The sequence below is a fragment of the Sinocyclocheilus grahami genome, unplaced genomic scaffold (genome assembly GCF_001515645.1).
Source record: "Sinocyclocheilus grahami isolate Dianchi unplaced genomic scaffold, SAMN03320097.WGS_v1.1 scaffold775.1, whole genome shotgun sequence".
In the NCBI taxonomy this organism is placed as follows: Eukaryota; Metazoa; Chordata; class Actinopteri; order Cypriniformes; family Cyprinidae; genus Sinocyclocheilus; species Sinocyclocheilus grahami.
Window position 1 is genome coordinate 354223 of NW_015505954.1, and position 10990 is coordinate 365212.

Below are 10990 nucleotides of genomic sequence, written 5' to 3' on the forward strand. Positions count from 1 at the left end.
TGTCCGAGATGGCTAGGAGGGGCTGAAGCGAGAGGAGGGGGAGGGTTAGCAGGCAGAAGGGGAGAAGGGATCCTTTGCGGAGGCAACCTCACGCTAGGGACTGAGCCGGGGGGAATGTTAGGAGAAATTTGGGGCACAGAAGGGAAGGAAAGGGGATGAGAAGAAGTAGCGTCAAAGGACAGAGGGGGGGATCGCTAGTGAAGGCATACTCGCACTAGGATCCACTCTCTGAGGAAGAGGTGAAAAAAAAGTTACCGTCTGTGAAGATGTTGCGCATGGGTTATACAGGAAATAATTGAAAGGAGGTGGAGAAGCAAAAGGAGGTACAGAAGAGTAAGATGGGATAAATAGGTCTTGCCTGGGAAGTGGAGTAACCTGCAAATGAGTATTCGTGAGCGCTGAAGGAACTGAGGAACTGCTTTTTGCAGCTGCTGTTGCTGGCCGGGCGGAAAGGCCGGCGGACACAGAAGTGTGAGTGGCTCTGGTTTTTCCCCCTCTGATCTTTGCCGCAGCCTCAGGATTAGCGCGCTGAGGATGATTGCGTTCAGAACGCCGAGCCGGGAGAGAAACGGAAATGGATGAGGACTGAGTCTTCTTTTTTGGAGAAGTTGAGGAGTTTGTTGGAAGGTTAAGGAACCGAAGTTCCAAGTGCCGAAGAGCTGCGGGATCTCGGTCTGCTCCAGAGGCCCACACCATGCACTACAATCATTATATTTGCACTGTTGTTTACTTTTACTGGTTTGCACTCTATCTGACATATGTCTTGTGCTTTATATATATATTTTTTACATTTTACCTTATTTGTATAGTTGCATTTTGTATTTTGTATTTAATCTGTACCTATCTGTATTTATGTTATCTGTATGCACCAAGGGTCTGAGAGTAACGCAATTTCAATTCTCTGTGTGTATGTGCTGTACATGTGGAAGAATTGACAATAAAGCAGACTTGACTTGACTTGACTTGACTTGTTGGGATGCTGGAGCTGTTATTGGTGTTAGTGAGTATATCGTAGAGTTGAGCTTTTGATGATCTGCGGGAGAAATGAAGTCCGGAGTTTTAGAGGGCTTGACGTAGGCTGTTGACGGACCATTTTTGAATGGGTGGAATCGGAGGAATGGTGGCTGCGGAATGAAGAGATGGACGAGGCGCAGTAACCGCTGGTGATCTTGAAGGTGGAGGGGAGAGTAGTCTTCTGGTGCGTGGTTTGTATGAGCGCTGGATCTTTCGACCGGAACGCTCAGACGGAGACTCTTTGTTTGGATCCGTGTGATCCAGTGATTTGCTCGTTGCCACTGATGGTGTCTCGGGACAGGAGAAAAGTTCGTCATCTGATGGGAACAGCTGGAGGTCCGGTGAGCCTGACATGGTTTGCGCGACACAACCGGAAGATGCTGGAACAGCTGCGACTGGAGAGAGGTAAGCAGCTGCTTATATACTCTGGCTGTTGATTGAAAGATTAGATGGGCTCGCTCCTCCCTAACTTACGTTAAGGAACTTCATTTATTTAAACCATTAGTTGACTAATTAAACACTAATATTAATTTAACACTAGAACCGCCAGAGGTTGCTATATACCTAAAAGTGCAAGCGGGTAAATTTTACCCACGCACATGACAACTGTATTTATATGTCTAAATAACATATTATTTCACTGTATTATGCCACTGTCTTCACAAAGAAGTGTCCAGAGTCATGAAATTAATATGTCTAGCCATCAACTCTATTTTTATCCTGTTGTTTTATGTTCAAGATTTTTTAATGCAGGCTACACTAATCCATAACAGTCAGTAGCCTAAGCTAAAAAAAAAAAGCCTGCACTGGAACAACAATGGAATTAGAAGGTAGTAGCCTAAATATTTGGGTGGTGAAATATTATAATACAATGTCATTAATCAATATATTAAAATAACCCATGCTATTTAGATGACTAAAATAGCCTATAGACAATAATGAGCAATAATAATTCACCACACTGCATAGGATGATGCGATGACAAATTCAAGCGCACAGCTTTACCTAAATATTTATTAATTTGTTTAGTTATATTATTTATAATTTGAATAAGAGAACAACGCCATTACACTTTGGGTAATCAAAAAATAGTTTTCTTCATTACATCATATAGATCTTTTTTTTTTTTATTATTCAGGAAACGGCCAGACTAGAATAGCAACACAGTAGCGAACAATAAACGATATGGCAAGGCAAAAATTAAATAATTAAACCAAAGTTTGACCAATTAGAATAACGTGAGGCTACAACATGTAAATATGATATCTGGACCACTGTCAGATGAGCCGTCAGATGCTGAGCCGACCCAGGACGCATAACTTACCATCAGACTCTCCATCACTCATGGCATTTAGTGTTTCTAATACCTACCTTCCATAAATCACCTTTTTTTAGTCATTCTGACCTTATTTATGAAACTGATAACCGCTAAATCAGTGAGTGAAAGGTGTTGCCTAGAAATGTACAATATTAAAACATAAACGGCAAGAAAATGACAGCGCGAAAATACATTTTATCTGGTTTTATCTGAATAATTTTTAACAACATTGGATTGTAAATTACATAATTTTAGTAAAAGTCAAAGACTGGGAGACTTTAATGTTTTATTTTAAATCTGTTATGTACATTTGAAAAACAGCCATGGGTAAAATTTACCCCGTGGCGGTTCTAGTGTTAATTACTTTAATATATACTTGGAGGGCTTTTAATATATAGCCTATTCCAGTGTTTCCCAACCACTGTGCCGCAGCACACTAGTGTACCTTAACAGGTTGTCAGGTGCACCATGGAAAATTTTCATTACTTCGACATTCTTTAAATATTTCTCATACTTTTGAAAGTCCGGCGTTTAGTTGATCCTGATAAGAGCTCCTTGTCACAGTTGTAAACACGACAGCTTTCTTCTTTCATGAGGAGGTTTGGCATCGCAACATCTTTGTTTCCAGGCAGAACGTTAAAGAACGTGGCACACACGTCTCCAGGAAATCCTGTATAATTCAAGCAATCCGATGACGACTTCGAAACTCCTGAAGCGTTTCCAATTTTGTGTGCCGTATGCATCAGACATTTAGCCAACAGTCTGTGGGCGTGATGTCTGAGGCTAAAACGAATAGCTTCCACACTCCACACAAACACTTGGATATATGCCTAATAGCGCACATTTATCTAGGTTAACGTTAGAGCTAGCAGCCATTCAAAGTTGCTACTACTAACTCACTTTCAAATGATAAGCCATATTTGAGGTTGATGAATGATAGACCAACGTTAGGATTTCCTGCTCAATGTACTGAAATTACCTCAAGGACCAGCAGTTAACAATCTGTCCTTCATGGACACTGACAATTTTTATTTTCTGCGACTAACCAACTAATACAATTTTAGTCGACTAAGCCTATTCTCGTTGAGTAATGTTTAGCCGACTATTAGGAGGCAGCCCTATTATATACACTGCCACAAGACAAAAGAGCCCGACCCCCATGTTTCTATGATATTCTGTCTTCCTTTGCTCAGCCGAAAAGTTCATCCTATCCTAAACCCACACCACTGGTTAAGCTAGAAACTCACATATCCTAATATTAAAAAAAAGAGCGTTTACATTCTTCAAGAAAACAACCAACAAATAACTTCCTTAGTTGTCTCTATGCATTGAACAGGGATATGAGTAATTATTTCAATATCTAAATTCCACACGCCACCTTAAAAGGGTCATATGATGCAATTTCAATTATTTCTTTCTCTTTGGAGTGTTACAAGCTGTTCGGGCATAGATAAGATCCCTAAAGTTGCTAAGAATAAAGTCTCAAACCCAAAGAGTATACTTTTTATAAAGTTTATAAAAGTTTTATAAACTTTTTATAAAGTTATTTATAAAAGTTAAGACTGGTCCACGCCCTCCTAAAAGGCCTCGTTTAAACATGCCCCCACATGTCTACGTCACTGTGTGGGAAGATTTGCATAACACCACCCAAATGTTCACGCAAAGAAAGAAGGCGTAACTTTTATTCTCGCTGTAGTTTTGTTGTTGCCGCCACCATGTCATGGGGATGCTGTGTGTTTCGTTGTGAAAACAAAACTTTGTTTGGCCTTCCAAAAGAGGACGATATCTGCTTTGCCATGCCGAGAGCTGATCCGTGCTGGTCGCTGAGGAAATACATCAACTTTGCGCTGTGGATCGCCGGATCGGCTTTCACCGTGGACGAAGCGGAGTCCACCCCGGGGTCGTCACATGTGGTTGCCGCAAGCCCGCCGGCTGCTCCTTCGTCGAATCTGCCAGCCGTGTCGTTCTCAAGCCCGCCGGCCTCCGCTCACTCAAGCCCGCCGTGTGTGACGCTGTGTGTTTCGTTGTGAAAGTGAAACTACTTTGTTTGGCTGTCCAAAAGAGGACGCAACTATAAATCAGTGGTTAAGTTGTATTTACAACACTGTTCCAGAACAGTTCAACCCAGATATTCAGATGTGTGCAGCGCATTTTATGGAGGATTGTTTCCTGAACCTGGAAGAGTAGCCTCCAATGCCGTCTACACACAAAGGCTGTTTCTATAAAGTGGGGCGAATCCAACTTTGCAAGGACAGTCTGGCGCTTCTGACTCACAGCCTGTACATACGTTTTTTATATTTAAAGAATTTGCCACTGACGATTCAAACGCGAGTTTTGAGCAGTGTAGTGTAGCGCTTGTTGTTTGTCGTTTCTCCGATCACAAATGCAGACACGATTTTATGTTTACGCGGCGCGATACGCAATGCAACACGTAAAAAAGACAGTATAAGTCATTATAATCAGTAATTATGTCCCCACTGGATGCAACAAATCCCATAGGAAAAATGTATTGCTCAGTGGTTGGTTTTTTGCTCAGGAGACTTAGATGAGATTCTCATTTATCTCTAATTTTAGTATCAACAGCATTTCAGATGTTTCTCCTAAAATTCCTTAGGAGAAATGGAAGTAGACACAAATGAGACATGATAAATATTTGAAAAAAAAAGAGTCAAAACAGAGAATGTGGTGGAAGAAACAGGATATATCTTTATTGTCTTGCTGCAATCTCTATCAAGACTCCATTATAGGAATATTTTATTGCTCAATGGTTGCTCTTTCTAAACCTCAGGAGACTTAGTTGTGATTCTCATGTATTTCTCATTTTAGTCTCAACAGTGTCTCAGATGTTTCTCCTAAAAAAACCTTAGGATAAATAAAAGTAGACACAACTGAGACATGAGAAAGTTCTGAAAGAAAATAATCCAAAATGACAATGGGAGAGAGATGTGTGAGAAACATGGGAGATATCTTTATTGTTTTGCTGTAATCTCTTGCAAGACCATTATAAAAAAAAATGTTTTACTGCTCAGAGATTGCTGTTGCTTTTTTATTGCAATGGGGTTTTTCACCTTCAATGGTAAGGACAGTAGGAGTAGAGACAGGAAACAATTGGACAGGTGAGAATTGAACAGGAGCAGGAAAGTACCTTTAGCTGGGATTTGAACACATGTTGTCTGAGGTGCAGTTGTGGCTTCATGTTGATGTGCTGCCCACAAGGCTATGGCTCTGACAGAGGTTACTCTAGGATACTAAGGGGTGATTCTCTTATATGTCTCATTGAGATATCATCCTTGTCTTAAGATGTCTTCAGTTTTATTTTAGGAGAAACGTTAAACTTTTAAAAATATTGTAAATACTAAAACTATAATTTAAATAGCATGAAACATTTCAGAATATCAATATTACTATTACTAATATTACTAGTTTATATATATATATATATATACTAATATTACAAAGTCCACTAAAGGAGGTAGAGCTTTTTCGCATTTGGCTCCCAAACTCTGGAATAGCCTTCCTGATAACGTTCGGGGTTCAGACACACTCTCTCTGTTTAAATCTAGATTAAAGACACATCTCTTTGGCCAAGCATTCAAATAATGCATCTCATAATCTTTTACTGCAGTCATAATCTTTTACTGCAGTTATATCTAATCAAATGCACATTGTTATTCTTTAGTTTGGGTTAAACAAATCATTTTTGCTTGGTTGGAACAGCAGCTACGCTAATTATGTTTGTATTTGTTTCTCTGTTTCTGCTGGGATTGACATCCCGTGGGAACTAGGATTTACACAAGCTTCAGTCTGGATCCAGAACACCTGAGAAGAGATGATGCAAGCCCTCAGAGGACCTCAGATGATGCCAACCATGAAACAACATACAGAACTACCACATTTTGCTATAAGTTTGATTGCATCATATAATAATTGCTGTTAATATTGTTCATCGTCTGTTTTATTACGTCTTAAATTGATTTTTCCGTACTGCTGGTTCGTCTGGTCAGAGGAGAACTGGCCCCCCGACTGAGCCTGGTTTCTCCCAAGGTTTTTTCTCCATTCTGTCACCGATGGAGTTTTGGTTCCTTGCCACTGTCGCCTCTGGCTTGCTTAGTTGGGGACACTTCATTTCCGGCGATATCATTGACATAATTGCAAAGATATTATTTAAACTGAGCTGGATGTTGACAAATGTGAGAGATCCAGAGTCTCTAGCTTAGGAGAAATATCTGAGCACAGTGTGTGATGTTGTTGAGATCTATTTTAAACCTTTAAAGGAGACCAATGTGAGATTGTTAGAGTTTTTGTCTCAGGAGACAAGTTTGAGAAGCAGGAGACTCAAGCAAAAATCTCCATTCGATCTTAATGTAATCTAATTTCTGTCTAGGAGAAATATTTAAGATGTTAAAGAGATCTCACTTTTGCTTTTTCTTTCCTATGGGATGCCTCGTTTGTAATGGGTTTTATTGGTGTTGTCTCATCGCGCCGGGACACTGCATCACAGTATGGTAAGGGGCGTAATATTTCCGTCACACGTTTGAGGTATACCGCCAATCACAATGCACTGGATAGCTGGCCAATCAGAGTACAACTCGCTTTTCAGAACAATGAGCTTTGTAAAAATCGACACGTTTCAGAAAGGCGGGGCATAGAGGAGAAACCTTAAACCTTATAAACACATTATACACAACATTACACCAAATACACAACATACACAAACAAAAAAGACGACACAAAATGGACATTAAGGTATAATGTAGTCACATCCAGAAGCATTTCTAGCCTTTCAGGAGTACTGGGCTCAGATCCCCATCACAAAAGTATACCCACATTTTATTTTATTTTATTTTATTTTATTATTTTAATTTATGTATTTATTTATGTATTAATTTATTTATTTGTACTGTTATGGATATGTAGATATAAATTGTTGGCCGCACATATTTTAAGGTCCAATTCTCACTATTAACAAACCATTAACTATGTAACAGAGGGAATACAGGAAGCGTGCAAATCCATCTGCAAGGCTTTATTCATAAGAGACGTGGTCAAAAACAGGCATATTGATGGCAAGGCAAGAGGGATAATCCAGGTCCACAGGCAGTGATCAGAACATGAGGAAACATACAAGGCAAGACGATATAAAAACAAGGAAAACAAGACACTAGGCTCGGTAATGCAGCTAACACTAGGAGAGTGGAAAATGCAGAACAATACACGGCAATCTGAACAGGAACTGAGAGAGTGTTAAATAGAGTGTGTAATGGCTCTCAGGTGAGCGTGTGATAGTGACGGCTGTGTGATCAGTGAATTCAGCTGTGTAAGTGCAATGGATGAAGGGAACTGTAGTCCGGAGTGACATGTAACAGTCTGTGTAGTGTGAGAGTCAATGTAATGGTAGAGTAACCTCTAGTGGCAATCGGCCGGAAGGCCAAGGACCGGATTCGTGACAAACTACGACTTTTGCCTCCATAAGCTCCTAATTTTCTGCTTATTAATAGTTAGCAAGGTAGTTGTTAAGTTTAGATATTGGGTAGGATTAGGGATGTAGAATATGGTCATGCAGAATATGTCCTTTTTAAATACTAACAGCCAATATGTTATAGCAATAGACATAATAAGCAACTAGCTAATAGTGAGAATTGGTCCCTATAGTAAAGTGTTATCTGTGTGTTATGCACACTAAACTGCACACTAAACTGCTTCCTCACTAATTAACTAACATATATTTTTGTTTTCTACAATAGATTGTAGGGTACATATCCACCTGATGAGAAACTGCTGCAAAAGATTAAGTGCTTGAGTGAACTGTCCCAATGAATCAAACTGAATCGTGAACAGTTTCAGACCTTTTAGCAAAACCCTTTGACCGATTAGATCAAAAGAGTGGTTCATTGGCGAATCTGGTGGTTCTGATTCTAAACAGCTAATAGAAAACACATGACATGAATGCTGAAATATTATCAAGGAAAATGATTCTCGAGTTGTTAAATGGTAATCTCCACCATCAGACAAGGATTTATCAGTAATATTTTACTGGGGCACAGCTGTTACGTATCCGGTCCATGAACTTCCGTCTGCTAGCCGTCAGAGGTCACCCTTTCCATTTTCATTGACTCTCGCACTACACACTGTTGCATATCACCCCGGACTACATATCCCATCATTCATTGCACTGATTGCACACAGCACTGATTGCACACAGCTGTGTCATATCACTCACTCACTATTTAACACTCCATCTCACTCCTTCTACTGCCGAGTATTGTATGCGCTTATTGCCAGTAGTGATAGCTACTCTACAGCACCCTCGTTAGCTTCCTAGCCTAGCCTAGCCTAGTCTTGCCTTGTCTGTTTTCTCAGTTTCTGATCTTTGCCTGTTTGCTTGCCCTTTGGATTCTGTTCGCCGTTCGTTGACCTTCGCTAGCCCTAGGATTATTCTTGTGTCTTGCCCGCCATATACCTGTTTGCCACTGTTCGACCCTGCCTGTGTTTCTGACTTCCCTGCTTTAATAAAGCTTGCACATGGATCTGCATGTCTCATGTCTTGTCAGCCCCGTAACAGAAGCGGTATTTCCAGTAAATGGATCTAGTGATGCCCCTGGTCATATCACACAGTTTCACCACATAAAAAAACAAAACAACAACAAAAAAAAAAAACCGGGGCCATGAAATAGGCTATTGATTTCAATGGTTTGTTATCCATTACATTGTACATTGTACATTATCCAACACTTAAACAACATTATCATGGGCCTACTATTAATACTGAAGTCCCCTGGTTTCATTTTACAGTAAATACAGTTGATAACTGAGGCACAAGATGATACCAGCTGTGTACTGTACCAATGAGCTGTGGTGTGATACTAGAGATGTAAAAGAATGGCAGGCCTTAAATATCTGGATGAGTGGTCATTACACAGCTTTGCTGTAAACCTTAGTCAGGGTAGCAACATACTTCATTTTTGACAGGAATTAAAACACAGCTGGATTATACTGTTGTTTAGCATAATACCGAATTACCTTTATACAGTGCGTACAGTTATTGTAAGGACTGTAAGTCTATTCCTCATAGCCCTGTTTTCATCTTTGTTAAATTCAATATGATGTCTAACCTGACTAAGATCTATTGATGAGGAATAACTGACCTCGGAATGTCACGACCAATCAAACCAAGTTCAATCTGACCAGTCAGAATCAACCATTTCAGAGAGCCCTCTGAAAACAGCCCCTTATATCTCTTTAAGTTTCAAGCCATTAATTACAACCTGTTGTAATAAAAAAATTGTTTTAAATGTCACTCTGATGTATATACGTTGTATATTAATGTACGGTATGAATAATTATTTGACATTTATGCCAAAGCAACTCTGATTGGAAGAAACCGAAGTAGATCAAATCTGTCAATTCTCTTTGGTGTTTATGGGTGAATCTCGACCTTTCCGTAGATATAGAGCTAATCGGGAATGGTTACTAATGTGGCATTTATGCGTTTATACCTATTCATATCTACTTCCAACCAAATAAATACTGGCACTGAGATTGCAACACAATGGGTGTCCACTTTCTAAAATGATGCATTGCATGGACGCAATTTCTTCTCTGCCTGGATTTGAGCAACGTTGGGTTAAGAGAATGTTTTTCTTATGCTAAGTGGGGGCAGGCAAGCAGGCCGCCAGGCCTATAGCATCAAAATCCGTGGGCTGACGAGTGGAGACAGGAGTACGAAGGAGGAATGAATCAGCACACTCCCAACTGAAATGTCAGAGCAACCTTGTTCCTGTTAAACAGTTCCTGTTAAAAAGCATTATTTTCATCCATTATTTATTTATTTTGCTCATCCCTTCAGGCATTTTTTTTCTCTTCACAAAGCTGTGGAAATGTATGTAAAATGCATCTGCTGTTTATAGAGGGTAAAATTAAAACTTTGCCCTTGATTAGCCAAATATGTTAATTCAATTCATTTACACCTCATGAGAGGTACTAATCCTGCACATTTGGTGCTTCAGCAAATCGTCTCGCCTTGTTTCTTCCCTCCCAGTCAGGATGAAATGTTTATGGCTGATTGTCTGGGAGAGATGAAAGATCACTGTGTGAGAGATTCACTGCCGCACAAGATGAATGAATTGAGAAAAAAACAGTAGTTTCCGGCACATTTTGAAAACATAATGTTCTGCACCTGTGGGACAGCTCCGTAATTTATGTTTATGTCCACTTACATCGTTATATCTGAATAATAACCTTTTCGCCTTCGCTTTTTACCTCAAGTGCTGTGGCACAGTAATTGCATATTTAGCAACAAAATTGCCGCCATATTGTGAGGCCATCCAAACCAAAGATACACAGATTATCCAATCAGATAGACCAGCTGCTGATTCCCACTTAATTTCGTTCTTTGGAGCAGCAGCTCTCGCCCACTTGACGCCTCGTATTAGAGACTAATGGGACCCTCGGCTAAATGCAAGTTTAAAAAAAATAATTATAATAAACAAATAAAACTTTGTCAACATTTATGCAGAAATTTTTGGCTGCACTACTTGTGAAAAAAGAAATGTGCTGAACTTCTTGGAAAGTACTGTTGCAGCATACTTTAAATCTTAAAAGTATATATATATATATATATATATATATATATATATATATATATATATATATATATAT

The 10990-nt window shown here is 39.6% G+C and overlaps 1 long non-coding RNA gene across 1 annotated transcript in view; it reads left to right on the forward strand.

The window, feature by feature from the left end:
* Window positions 1–1504, forward strand: part of LOC107561488 (uncharacterized) — a 5125-nt gene extending 3621 nt beyond the window's left edge. Inside the window, exon 2 of the long non-coding RNA XR_001605860.1 lies at window positions 1420–1504. This is a non-coding gene — a long non-coding RNA (uncharacterized lncRNA). The remainder of the gene's footprint in view (window positions 1–1419) is intronic.
* The last annotated feature ends 9486 nt before the right edge of the window (window positions 1505–10990 follow it).